The 13147-nt window shown below is 47.0% G+C and overlaps 1 non-coding gene across 1 annotated transcript; it reads left to right on the top strand.

Annotated features, from left to right (window-relative positions):
• The first annotated feature begins 1362 nt into the window (after positions 1 to 1362).
• Trnaa-ugc (transfer RNA alanine (anticodon UGC)) lies at positions 1363 to 1435 on the top strand. The gene has a single exon. It is a non-coding gene; the product is annotated as a tRNA-Ala (tRNA).
• Positions 1436 to 13147: the final 11712 nt, after the last annotated feature.

Here is a 13147-nt window from a genome sequence, read left to right as displayed (position 1 = left end):
AGGGTGCCAGGGCTCTGCCCCACAGCCTGCAGCAGGGAGGCACAACTTGGTTTATTGATAGTGACACGTGGGACTGCTACATTTGTGGCCTCCTGGCTAACCTGTGGAGACTGTGCCAAGCAAGGGGTCCCTGGGGAGCTCGGGGTCAAGGGTCAACATAAGCTGCCTCAGAGCTGGTCCGGCCCTGGGAGGAGCAGATGTGTACTTCCGGCCTTGGGAACAGAAGCAGGAGGCCAGGAGAGCCCCCATGCAGATCAACAGGCTCTTTCTTTGCTCTAAGCTCAGCAGAGCTGGGCCTTTGTGTGGAGCTGGAGCCCCAGGGAAGCTCTCATGAAGGGCCCAGAGTTTCGGACTTTCATTGTTCCTGGTCATAGGCCTGGTATTTGATTTGGGCCTCTCTTGCAGTTGATTGAAAAAAGAAACTGGGGTGGGGGATGGCAAGGCTGGAGTGGGCCAAGGTGACGATGGACTAATGAGCCACAGGGTGGGGTGAGGGGAGGAGTAGGGCAAACACCCATCCTGCACTTCTCAAACAGCACCGCCTCACAGAGGCTGTCCCTGGCCACCAGGTCTCACAGTTCCCCTGGAACACATGGCCCTGTTTGATTTTTCTCTGACTGTAGCTCGGCTACAGTCTCTGGACACCAGATTCCCAATGTCATGGACACTGTGGAGCTCATCCGTGTGTTTTACATCCCCACTGTCTTGTGCAAGGCACATCTGAGAATTTCCAGGGAATGACCTTGCCACTCAAAGACCCTGCTAGTGTACTGTGGAGATTTCCCTCTTGGAGTCTGTGGGAATTTTGAATTAATGCTTCCGAGTTACATCCCCATCAACAGGAAAAGGGTAGATCAATTGTGGTATAGTCATAGAATGGAATATCACACAGCAATAAAAAAGGACAAATGTCTGAGATCTCAGTACCATGAGTAAATCTTACAGACATCCTACTCCATGAAAGAAGCCAGATACAAAAGAGGAAATGCTGTTGGAACCATTTGTATGAAGTTCAAGGACAAGCGACACCCATACATCACGTTAGAATAGTGGTTGTTTATGGGGCATAGACTAGGAGAGTGTATTGACAGAACCTTCTGGGGCAGGTATCAGAATTGGTTTAGATCTTTATGTGAGCGAAGGTTACACATGTCTATACATATGCGTACATACATACATATATATACATTCATCAGTTATACATTGAAGTAAATCTGTGCCTCTACTATATCCATGTTACACTTCCAAAAAAATATGATCTGTTAATGAACTCAGGAATGTAGGGACTGCTCAGGGAGCCAGGTTCTGAAGGAAAGGAACTGAGGAATTCAAGCTTCATTCTCAAAATGAACCTTTTGGGGCTGGGGATGTAGCTCAGTGGTAGAGTGCTTGCCTTGCAAGTAGAAGGCCCTGGGTTCAATCCCCAGCACCACAATAAAACAAAAAAGAACCTTTCTTGGGTAGATGCTCAGAAAGTGTTTCTTTCCTCCTTTTTATTGGTTCTTTTTAGTTATACATGAGAGTAGAATTCATTTTGATAAATTACGTAAGTGCGGACTGTATCTTATTCTGGTTAGGACCCCATTCTTATGCATGTACATGATGGTGGGATTCACTATGGGGTATTCACATAAGTACACATGGAAGCTGACCCACAATAAGGGCAGGAGGGGAAGAAAAGCTATTCGATAGATTAAACACAGGGGAATGGAAGGAATGGGGGATAGGAGAAGGAAAGATAGTGGAATGAATCCAAAACAATATCCCTAACTATTTATATGAAAAAGGAACTTTTTCTGGCACTTGTCCCCCATCTCACTTCCTTTCTTGTACACAGCTTGCAGAGGGGCTGCCTTTGAGCACAGAAGCCAGGAAGCCCACCAATAGTAATAGTCTGTAACTGAGACTGTAACAAAGTACCCTGGTGCTGTAACAAAGTTCTGTAGATAGGGTGGTTTATAAACCAGAGATTAGTTTCCCACGGTTCTGGAAGCTGCAAATCTGAAATCAGGGTGATGGCATGGTCGAGGTCTGGTGAGGGCCCTCTTCTGGGTTGCTGATTGCTGGCAAGAAATCCTTGGGTAGTGAATGGCAACAGTTCTCTGGGGTCTCTTTTCTAAGGACACTGATGTCACTATTCGTGAGGGCTTCACATGCATGACATCATCACCTCCCAAGGGCCCCACCTGCTAATACCATCACACTGAGTTGACATAGCATGACTCATGGCACCTGAAATCCTATGGGAATGGGGGCCACAGGCCTTTGTTGTCTTAACGTTCTGTGGGATGGCCTTTGGTGAGCTTTGCCTACCACCTCCTCCTTGCTGCAAAAAGCTGGCTACATCTACGTGACCATGGCCTTGCCCCCAGAGCTCTCCAACGTCACTCATTTGGCTCCCTGAACACATTTGCTGTTTTGAATGAACCCCTCAGCTTTCTCTGGCCTGTCAGTCTACCTCCCTGCTCCTCTCACATACAATCCATCCACTACAGACTCACACACGCCACCCCTTCCAGGAGGGACTCTAAGCGTGCTCATGAAGACACAATTTGAGGAGGTCCCAGGGCTTCTTTGTATCTTGAAGCCAACAGGAAATGAAAGACTGAAAAATGAAAGCATGAGGCCCTCGCCCTGGCCTTGTAAGCCAAGGCGAATTAAGAAGCAGGGAACTTTTTCTGAGCAGCCCTGACATTTGCAAGGGCAACGGCTAACAGCACTTGAACACCCTGGAGAAGGATGGTGGAAATAGGCAGGACTTCCCAAATGTCTCCTCCAAATTGACCATCTCACAGCCATCTTACCGCACCAGCTTGGAACTTGGTGCAAATTGGTAAGTATCGATGTGGAGCGATACCTAAGAAATACAGGACATAGTTTTACCACTGGAGTGTGTGTGTGTGTGTGTGTGTGTGTGTGTGTATATATGTATGTGTGTGTGTGTGTATATATATATATATATTTTTTTTTAATTTTCTTTTAGTTGTAGTTGGACACAATACCTTTATTTTGTTTATTTATTTTTATGTGGTAATGAGGATAGAACCCAGGGTCTCACACATGCTAGGCAAGTGCACTACCACTGAGTCATAATCCCAGCCCCATGACATTGACTGAATGGAAAAAATGGATAGTCAACTTCCAAATAGTCATGAAATATTGAACCCACTGTGTGCCACCATGGTCTTTCCCCAAATCCCTCATTTAAATGACCGTAATAGGAAAAAAAGAGAGAGAGAGAGAGAGAGAGAGAGAGATCTAGATGTGTGCAGTGGTGCATGTCTGTAATCCCAGTGGCTCAGGAGGCTGAGGCAGGAAGATCACGAGTTCAAAGACAGCCTCAGCAACAGTGAGGCACTAAACCACTCAGTGAGACCCTGTCTCTAAATAAAATACAAAATAGGGCTGGGGATGTGATTCGGTGGTCGAGTGCCCCTGAGTTCAATCCCTGGTACCCCCCAAAAAGATCTAAATACATTAAAACAAAAATAAAGTGAGAGAAAAATGCATCCACGAAACATATCATTAATGGTTCAGAAGCCAGAAAGCAAATGGATAAAACATGACTGACTTAGGAGACTGGCAACTGGAAAATGCTGGAAGCCAAGTGACTGTGTGGATAGAAACTGCAAAAAGGAAGCCCAGAAAGGCTGAGGAATGCCAGGCACCAGATATTGCAGAAGGTAAGGGATCTGAAAACAAAATTTTACACCTGTTGAAGAAGCAGTAAGACTTTCCTTCCTCTCCCAACTAAGTCATTGCATTGCATTCCCTTGCCCAATCTGAGCCTAGGATTCATTTTCTGGAAGGATTGAATGTGAAGAACTCTAGTTTTGGTATACCATGTTCGGTTGACCACAATGGTGTTTCCAGAGTGGAAACAGCCAATAAATGACCATTGTCATTTTAACCTCCTATGCTTTGGGGTGATGTGTCAATAACTAACCAGTCAATAACTAACACAGATAGTAAACTGTGAATATGGAAAGCTTGGTGCATTGGTTAGCTTTCATTACTATAACAAAATACCTGAGATAATCAACTGAAAAAGATAATAGGTTTATTTTGGGTCACTGTTTCAGAGGGTTTCAGTCCATGATCAGGTGGCTCCATGGCTTTGGGCCGGTGGCAAGGCAGCGCATGTGGTGAGGAACACATGGTAGAGTGAAACTGCTCATTTTATTGTCAGGAAGCAAAGGAGAAGGAGGAAGGGGCTGGGGTCCCACAATTCTCTTTGGAGGTGCACCCCAATGACCTAAAGACTTCCCACTAGGCTCCACCTCCCATTAGCACCACCCTGGAGGCCAAGCCTTTCGCATGCAGGCCTTTGGGGACAATTAAGATCCATACTATAGAATGTGATATCAGAAAACTGGAGATCCTGCATATTGGAGAGAGGTGAGGGACATCCTCACTTTAATACCCAAGGGAAATGCTAGATAGGGCAGTGGGCAGTGGTCCAGAGTGGATCCCGGGCAGCTGTGGCTAGAGCAGGAACCCGTGGGATTCTGGGATGGGGTTGTCCAAGAAAAAGAAATCAAAGCAGCTGAAGTATTTGTTTGAATGTATTCAGAAGAGACATACACTTTTTTGGAGGGTAAATTCAGAATAGGTACACAGAAAGCTGAGCAAACAAAAAAGAGGGATGACATAAATATTAACTCTAAGGGAAACCAAATTTTATACTGCAAGGGACATGTATTCAAAGCATACTACATGAGACAGTCGTGAATAAATTAACATATTCTAAACACTGAATACTGATTTAACAAAAAAAATTGTGAGGCAATTTTATTAGGATAATGGAAGCAACAGACAGTATAGGTGTGCATCTGGTGTGTGTGGGGTGCTTTGTTTATTAAGTAAAAAATTTGTTCTAGGATTGCCATAACAAAGAGCCAATGACTGAGTGACTTAAACAACCAAAGTGTATTTTCTCACACTTCCAGAGACTAGAAGTCCAAGACTGAGGTGTCAGCCAGTCATGCTCCCTCTGAAGGTGCCAGAGAAGGATCTGTCCCAGGCTTCTTTCCTGGCTTCTGGTATGTTCCTTAGCTTGTGCCACCCTCACATGGCTTCTGCCCCATGTGTGTGTCTGTGTTCAAAGTGCCCCTTTTTATAAGAACAGTAGTCCTATATATTAGGAGCCTGTCCTATGGTATGACCATATCTTAATGACACCTGCAGTCACCTTTGTTATGTTTATTTTAGGAGAAGTAAAAAGGTGAGAAGAGAGAAACAGGAAAACTCTAGACAGAAAAGAGGAAACAGAGAGAAAGTATGGCCAGACACAAAGACACAGGGCATTGGGGACAGTGGTCGCATGTTTACAAGATTCAAAGAGACTCAGGTGGTCCTAGGAGGACAGAGTGTGTACACAGGTCCTGGGGCTTATAACCTCAAACATCCTTTTTTTTTTCTGGCTATGGTTATTATTAGCCTACAGGAGTTTCTGGTCCTGTGCAGATCACAGATGAGTAGTCATCCCTGCAATGGTGGAGGAGTGGGTTTAGTCAGCTTTCTATTACTGTGACAAAACATCTGAGATAAATAACATAAAGGAGGAAAAAATTATTTTGGTCATGGTTTCGGAGGTTTCGATTCAGTCCATGGCCATGTTGCTTCAGGGCCTAGGGTGAGGCCAATCATCATGGCAGAAACACATGGTGAGGGAGCTGTTCACCTCATGGTGGCCAGGAAGCAGAGAGAGAGAGAGAGAGAGAGAGACAGAGAGAGACAGAGAGAGACAGAGCACGCAGGGAAGGGGCCAGGGACAAAATAGGGCACACCATCAAGGACCCACTCCCTCCAACTAGGTCCCACCTCCTAACTTCCCACCACCTCCAATAGCCCATTAAATTATGAGTTAATCAATGGATTAATCCAATGATAAGGTTAGAGCCCTCCTGATCAGATCACCTTCCAAAGACCCCACCCCCCGCTCTGAACAAGCCTGCAATACATGAGCTTTTGAGGGACATTTCAAATCCAAATCACAAGAAATAACCTCATTGGCATGTTATTTAGAAATATGGAGGTACATATGAGCAGAAACAGATCAGAGTCAAAAGTGGTTTCCCCTGGAGTACAGCCAACAGTCCTCTGCCTTTCCTGAATAAGCCCCAAAGACTGCATTCCTGTTTAAAACATGTGCATCTCTCACCCTCTTTGATTATCACGCCGATCATGTGTCATTACAGTTTGACTACTCATCTGTGATCTGCAGGGTACCAGAAACTCCTGAAGGCTAATAATAACCATAGCCAATATTTGCATAACGCTTACCATGTACTCACCACTCTTCTAAGCAGCTAAATACCTGCAAAGGAAGTATTAATGATCATCCACCATTGATGATGGCAGAAATTGAGGCCCAGAGAAGTTAAGTCATTTGTCTAAGGCCACACAACTAACTGGAAGAGCCCAGTTTGGGCCACATTACTTCTCCCATTTCTAATTCACTTTGGCCTTCCCTGCACTGAAGTATGGGTTCATGGCCACAGGTGTACCCTATCTGTGAGAGGTACAAAGTGCAGACTCAAGGAGCCTCCTCTACCCATCTTTGATGAGGGAGCAGGTCTAGTCTTTCTCTATTTCTGGGTTGGCAGAGCGTCATTATGTCTGCACAGCTCTGCCATCTGGGCCGCCATGTTGTTTTCCAGGAGTCCACCTCACCCTGTTGTCTGCAGCCAATTGAATTAGAAAGGGGCCCTGACCCATGATCAGCCAGTCAGAGGCTAATGTAGGAGCCAGGGCATGGCATGGTGGCCAAGACAGATTGACCAGATGGCTCCTCCATACTGGGGGATGTTTCAGCCATGGCCACAGCTGGGGGAGTTGGACAGCTGGGAAATGTTGGCAGAAGGAGCAGAGAAAGAAGCCAAGCTACCTCACAGCCTCAAGAGGGAGATGGAGAGATGTTTGAGGGTACCTCAATGCCTATGGCCAGTGTTCACTCCCAAACCTCAGGCTGCCTCACAAGCACCCCCTGTCCTCCTGGGACCATCTGAGTGTCTTTGGATCTTGTAAACACACTACTTGTGTCCTCGATGGCTTTCTATAAGGCACCTTTTAGATTAGTGCTGGCCAATAGACTTTTCTGGGATGATGAAAACATCCCACATTTGTGCCATCTAAGATGGTGGCCCCCAGCTATGTTGCTCTTAAGCATTTGATAGGTGGCCCGTGTGATGGAGGAACAATGATATTTTATTTTAGTCAATTATTTAAATAGCCACGTGTGGCTGACAGTTACTAAATTGGACAACAGTCTTTTGATCATCTGATCCATTCCCTCTTTTGACGGGTGCTTCTCTTGTTATGTCTCTTTCTTATCCTCAAGTCACCACCCAGCTATAGGACACAGCCTCACAGGGGTATGGGTAACTGGCCTCTTGAATTGGGAAGTGGCTGCTTCTTAACAAAAGGCCCAGGAAGACTCTCTGAAGCCCTCCTTTCAAGGGCTTGTGGGTAACACATAACAGGGGATGGGGCTAAAGCAGGAGAACAAAGAAACCCTGGATTCAGAACCACCTGTCTGATTTTAGGTGCCTCCCTGGGAATCCAGTCATGCTACTTCCCAGAGTCTTGGGCCTTCCAAACCCTGCTCTCCACCCACTTCCCCTTGCTATTCCATCAGCTAATGTTTCCATCAAGATGGTCTCATTCCATGTCCCAGTCCTTTAGATCTCTCTGTCCCACAGTAAATGGTGACTTTTGATAACTGTGGATCACTGTGCTCAATGGGTAAGTCCCTGGGAAAGAAACGAGTTGACTGTTTCCAAAGCCGTTTTGCTGAACTACATTTCCCAGCCCTCCTTGCAATTACGTGTAACCATGTGACCTTGTTCTGGCCAATGGTGTGTGACTAGAAAAAATGGCTATCACATTCAGGTCTGGCCTGTAGAAAGCTCCTGTTCTTTCCCCTTCCACAGCTTGATACAGCTAAGTCCATCAGAGCTACATGTTGGAAGGGACGTAGGTCCCTGAATCACCCTTGGAGAGGCAAGCCTTCTGTCCTTCCACAATGCCCATTTTGGACTTTGTGTCAGTTATAAATAGTCTTCTGTAGTCATCAATCACTGGGCCTTGGAGGCTTCTTTGTTATAGCAGCCAGCATTTCCCGAACTACTACACTCCCAAGGAAACGCACTTCCTCCAGAGTGACCCCTTGTGCTGTGGATGGTGGGAATGGAGGTCATTTTGACAGACTGGGGTGGGGGGGTGTGGTCTTATCAGTTGTTATCTAAGACCCCCCACCCATTCACCTATGCTGAGCTCCTAAGGGACTGAGTCTGGCTGGGGCCTTCTGGCTGCTTCTCACACCCCCATAGCTGCATCCAGAGAGGCTCATGCTCCCTCCCCCTCCTCTCTTTGGATGCTGAGTGGAAGGTTTCTAACTGTTGCCCACAAGGGAATGGAATCTCTGGGGCAGCAAAGATCACAGAGCCATGTGTACCATCCATGTAGAGACTGATGGCCTCCAGCCTCCACATGGACTGTACGCAGATGTCATGGAGTCTACTTCTTGGTTCTCAAGCTGGGCCAGTAGGCCTCACCACAAGAGTCAACTTAGTGCCAGAGATCTCATGTGACTCCTTCAATGTGAGCAGCAAGGAGAAAATCAAGTATACTGAAATCACAATTTGAGCGAGGCCCGAGGTGGATACTTCCTGGCAGAGGGATGAGACACTCAGCCGAAATTTCTTGGCTCTGAGAGTCATGGATGAAGGGTCCAGAAAATTTCTGCCTTCTTAACCCAACTAGGCAACACAGAGTAAAATCAGGCTTGAGAAGGGAAATATTGAGGTCACTATGGAGCACAGAAATTTAAGGGGTCCTGGGGGTTGCCCACATAGATGGTTCTAGCAGTTGGATGGGAAGGGGTACCTGGGTGATCCAAACCTAGACACAGAGTTGTGTCTGGTGGCCAGTGATGGAAACCTCAGTGCCGGGACTGGGGGTGGAAAGAACTAGAAAGAATTCCAAGTGGCTTAAAGGAGTAAATTAAGGCCCGTGGGTGGTGAGAAAAGCTAGAAGAGCCCAGGAGAGGGAGGAGGAGAATCAGGAGAGAGGGGTGCCTAGGAGCCACATGGGACAGTGTGCGACTGGTCAGGACTGGTCAGCCTCATGGGGCAGCTAGAGGACCAGAAGGGTTAGGGGCATGGAAAGGCCATGGGATCTGGTGACACGAGCTCAGTAGTGGCCGGCAGGAACACAGCTATCCAAGAAGGACACTCGCTGGTTGGCAAGGGGAAGCCAGGTGGAGAGTCAAAATTTATGGCAAAAAAGGATGAATGGCCCCTGAGGGACTGTGAGCTAATTGTGTCACGTGGTGTGCTTCAGGCAGGGACACTGTAGCAGGACAAAACAGAAGCCCGCTTGCACAACCTTAGGTAAAACTGGAGAATTTATGGGAAGAACATGAGGCTCTCTCTGAGCTTCAGGGACAGGAAGTTCAGCAGCCCTCCTGGGACTGGAAGCAGCAACTGGGGAGCCCGCAGGAGCCTTGACTGCCAGGCTCGTGCCCAGGATCCCTGACTGCTGCCTTCCCTCCAGCTTCCTCTTCCCCCCTCAGCATTTTCTGCTGCTTCGTGTAAACGTTGCACAATGGCTGAAATGTTCGAGTGGCCTTCTGGAATGTTCACTTCTGTCTTCCCAACGTCCAGAACTGTGCTTGGCCCAAAGCACCCTCTTCCTCCCAGCAACCAGAAAAGACTTCCTAGAACTGCAAAGAGCCTAAGTCCACATTCTTAGGAGAGCATCTGATTGGTCCAGTTGGGTCAGGAGTCCATCCCTTATCCAATCAGCTGTGACCATGGGGAGGAAGGATGCTGTACCCTCTGGTCCTACCCAGCAGGGGCTGCGGAATGATATGTTTGGGAAGGAGGTCCGAGCAGGTCTTTGAAGGAGATATACTCTGAAGTTTTTGAAAGCTGAAGGCCCCTGGCTTTGCCTAGAACAGAAAGAGGCTGAGGTCAAGTTGTACTTTAATGGTGGCCAATGAACAACTCCACGGAGGCCATGAGAAGTAAGGCATATGCATCCCCAGGCCCACAGCATTCCTGATGGTGAACCCAGCCCACAGGTGCCACCAAAAGTGCTCATCAGGGCCTCGCAGATATTCACTTTCCAACCTGCAGTGTCAGCGGGGATATGGCCTGACTCCTTGGTTTCCTTCAATTAGAGTCACACATGATGATAAGAAGGCTGAATAGAAGAGGACTGTGGGGGAGGGGAGCAAAGCTTGCCCTTCTTGCCATGACTCTCACTTCCCATGTGATACTTGTATTAGGGAGGATCCCTGCGTTTATCCATGTTCTCTTGCCATAGCAAAACACCTGCAACCGAGTCTTTTATAACAACAACACCAAAGAAGTTTATTTCTCAGTTCTGGAGAATAGGAAGTTCAAGAGCGTGAGCCCAACTTTCACTTACCATCTGGTGAGGGCCTTCGGGCTGCATCATGACATGGCGGAGATATCATAGGGAGAGAAGCAAATGCTCTAGCCCTGATCTCTCCCCTTTCTTTTTCTTTAAAGCCACTAATGTCATCTTCTGGCCTCTTCAGTCCTGATTATCGCCCACAGGCCCCAACTCCAAAAACCATCGACGTATAAGTGTGAGGATTGTCTCCAGCCCAAGAACTTTTGGGGAATAATTCAAACTATAGCCGTCCTAATAGGAGGCAGTTGGTATAGTTTGGGGAAAAAAAATATTTATATATATATATATATATATATATATATATATATATATATATATATATAAAGATGTGGGGGGTAGGGAAACCGCTAATAGTACAAGAAACAGGAATTATTGGCAAGGGAAGTGGTAACACCTGTTGAGAGCCACAGCCTAAGGGGCCCCAACAAACTTCCAGCTGATTGGCTGACCGTGGCCCCAGCAAACTTCCAGCTGCCAGCTGATTGGCTCTTCTGCAGTGATGCTCATTGGGCTGTTTCTCCGCCCTTTCAGGCCACGGAGCTGCTCATTGGGGGACTTTTTTTGGCTCCGCCCACACGACCCAGCCAATCGGCCTCAAGAGTGGGAGGAGTGGGGGTTGAGAGGCTCCGCAGAAGCCATGGTGGCAGTTGGGCTCTGAGGGAATTCCTGGGGAGCTCCTGTGGTGCCACATGTGTTCTAAAAATAAAGTTCATTTCTGCTTGACAAGTGGCTCGTGAATTGTGCCCAGCCAGACTGTGGCAATCACCCTAGGACCAGAAGCACAAGGGGAGGTTGTGGTTACCCAAACCTGCAAGAGGACAGAGTTCAGTACAGAAGGGTACCTTAAAAAAAGTAATGATGCCTGTACAGTGACCATGCCTACAATCCCAGCATCTCAGAAGGCCAAGCCAGGAGGATACCAAGTTGGAGGCCAGCCTCAGCAACTTAGTGTCTTAAAAAATAAAAAGGACTAAAAAGTAAAATAAAAAAAGAAATATAAAGGGCTGGGGTGTGGTTCAGTGGTAGAACGCCCCTGGATTCAATCCCCAGTAATGCCAAAAAAACAAAACTAAACCCAATAGTGACCTTCAGTGAAAGGATCAGTCAGTCCAAGTAAATGTCCCAGGGAGGAAGTTGGGAGACACCTTGCCTGGATCTCTGCTGCCTTAGCATCTCTCTCTCTTTTTACAAAAAGTTTTAATTGTAGATGGACACAATACCTTTATTTTGTTTATTTAGCCTGTTTAACCCAGTACCTCACGCATGCGCTCTGCAAGTGCTCTGCCACTGAGCCCCAGCCCCGGCCATCTTGACATCACTTGATAAGTCTTCCCCGTTGGAATTGGCCAATGGGAGCCAGAGGGCGGGGACACCTTTGAGAAGAGAACACAGGGGTAGCTTCTTCAGCCTCAGGGGAAGGAGGAAGGTGGTGGAAAGAACCCAGAGGGGTAAAGGGCAGAGGTGAACATCTGCTTACTTATTGGGGGCGCTCTGCACAGTGGCCTTCTCCAGGGCGAGCCACTCGACTCCTTGGCCTTTTGTCTCTGGCGCCCTGCTCAGAGGACAGTTCATGCTTCCAATCCATCTCTGACATTGGCAGTGCGCTGGCAGGTGATGACATTGAGCCAAGGGAACAGGAATTCCTCCTAAGGCAAAGGTTTGCAGGATGGAAGAAAGAAAAGAGAGAATCAGAACTGTCTGAAGATGAAGTTGAATGATGCTCTGGTTATTTTGGACCTTCTCATCAGGAAGTATGAATAACAGGCTCAGCTTTCTTCTTCCTCTTTATAATGGCCTTCATATGGGCTGGGATGTAGCTCAGTGGCAGAAGGCTTGCCTAGAGTGTGTGAGGCCCTGGGTCTTCCCCCCTCAATCCCCAGCACTGAAAAAAAAAAAAGAAAGAAAGAAAGAAAGAAAAAGAAAAGAAAAAACTTCATACTGGCAATAAAAACCATGATAGCTGGGCACAGTGGCTCAGGCCTGTAATCCCAGCAGCTCAGGAGGCTGAGGCAGGAGGATCATTAGTTCAAAGCCAGCCTCAGCAACTTAGCAAGGCCCTAAGCAACTCAGTGAGACCCTGTCTCTAAATAAAAAAGAGCAGGGGGGCTGTACCACTGTGGCTCAGTGGTAGAACACTTGCTGAGCATGCATGAGGCACTGGGTTTAATCCTCAGCACCACATAAAAATAAAACAAAGATATGTGTCTGCCTAAAAGTAAAAAATAAATATTAAATAAATAACAACAACAACAAAAAAGGACAGGAGATGTGGCTTGGTGGTTACACTCAGTACTTGGTACCAAATAAATAAATAAATTAAATAAAAAACACAATAACTGATGGGTCTAAAGTTTCCTTAATATGCATTGTCTCTCCAGGGGCCCTCAAAAGCCCTGTAAACCATACTGTATTATAATCCCAATTTTTTTAGATGGGTTTTCACTGTGGCCCTGGCTGGCCTCCAATTCCTGAACTCCAGAATCCTCCCAAATCAGCCTCCCAAGTATCTACAACTCCAGACATGCCATGTACTGGCTCACTTCAATTACATAGGCCAGAATCAGAGAAGTTAGATAGCTCACCCAAGGTCACCCAGTGAGTGTTGGTGAGATCACAGCTGGGATTTCAAGTCCATTTCTACTATTGCTGGGACTCTCCTGCCCTTCTGTGACATTCTTAGATACAGTCCTTGGTGCACAGG

This window comes from Marmota monax, unplaced genomic scaffold (assembly GCF_021218885.2).
Source record: "Marmota monax isolate L192 unplaced genomic scaffold, Marmota_monax_Labrador192_F-V1.1 WCK01_AAM20220418_F8-fsc00603, whole genome shotgun sequence".
Lineage (NCBI taxonomy): Eukaryota > Metazoa > Chordata > Mammalia > Rodentia > Sciuridae > Marmota > Marmota monax.
Note: the sequence above shows the minus strand (reverse complement) of the source record. Positions and strands in the feature narration are given on the sequence as shown.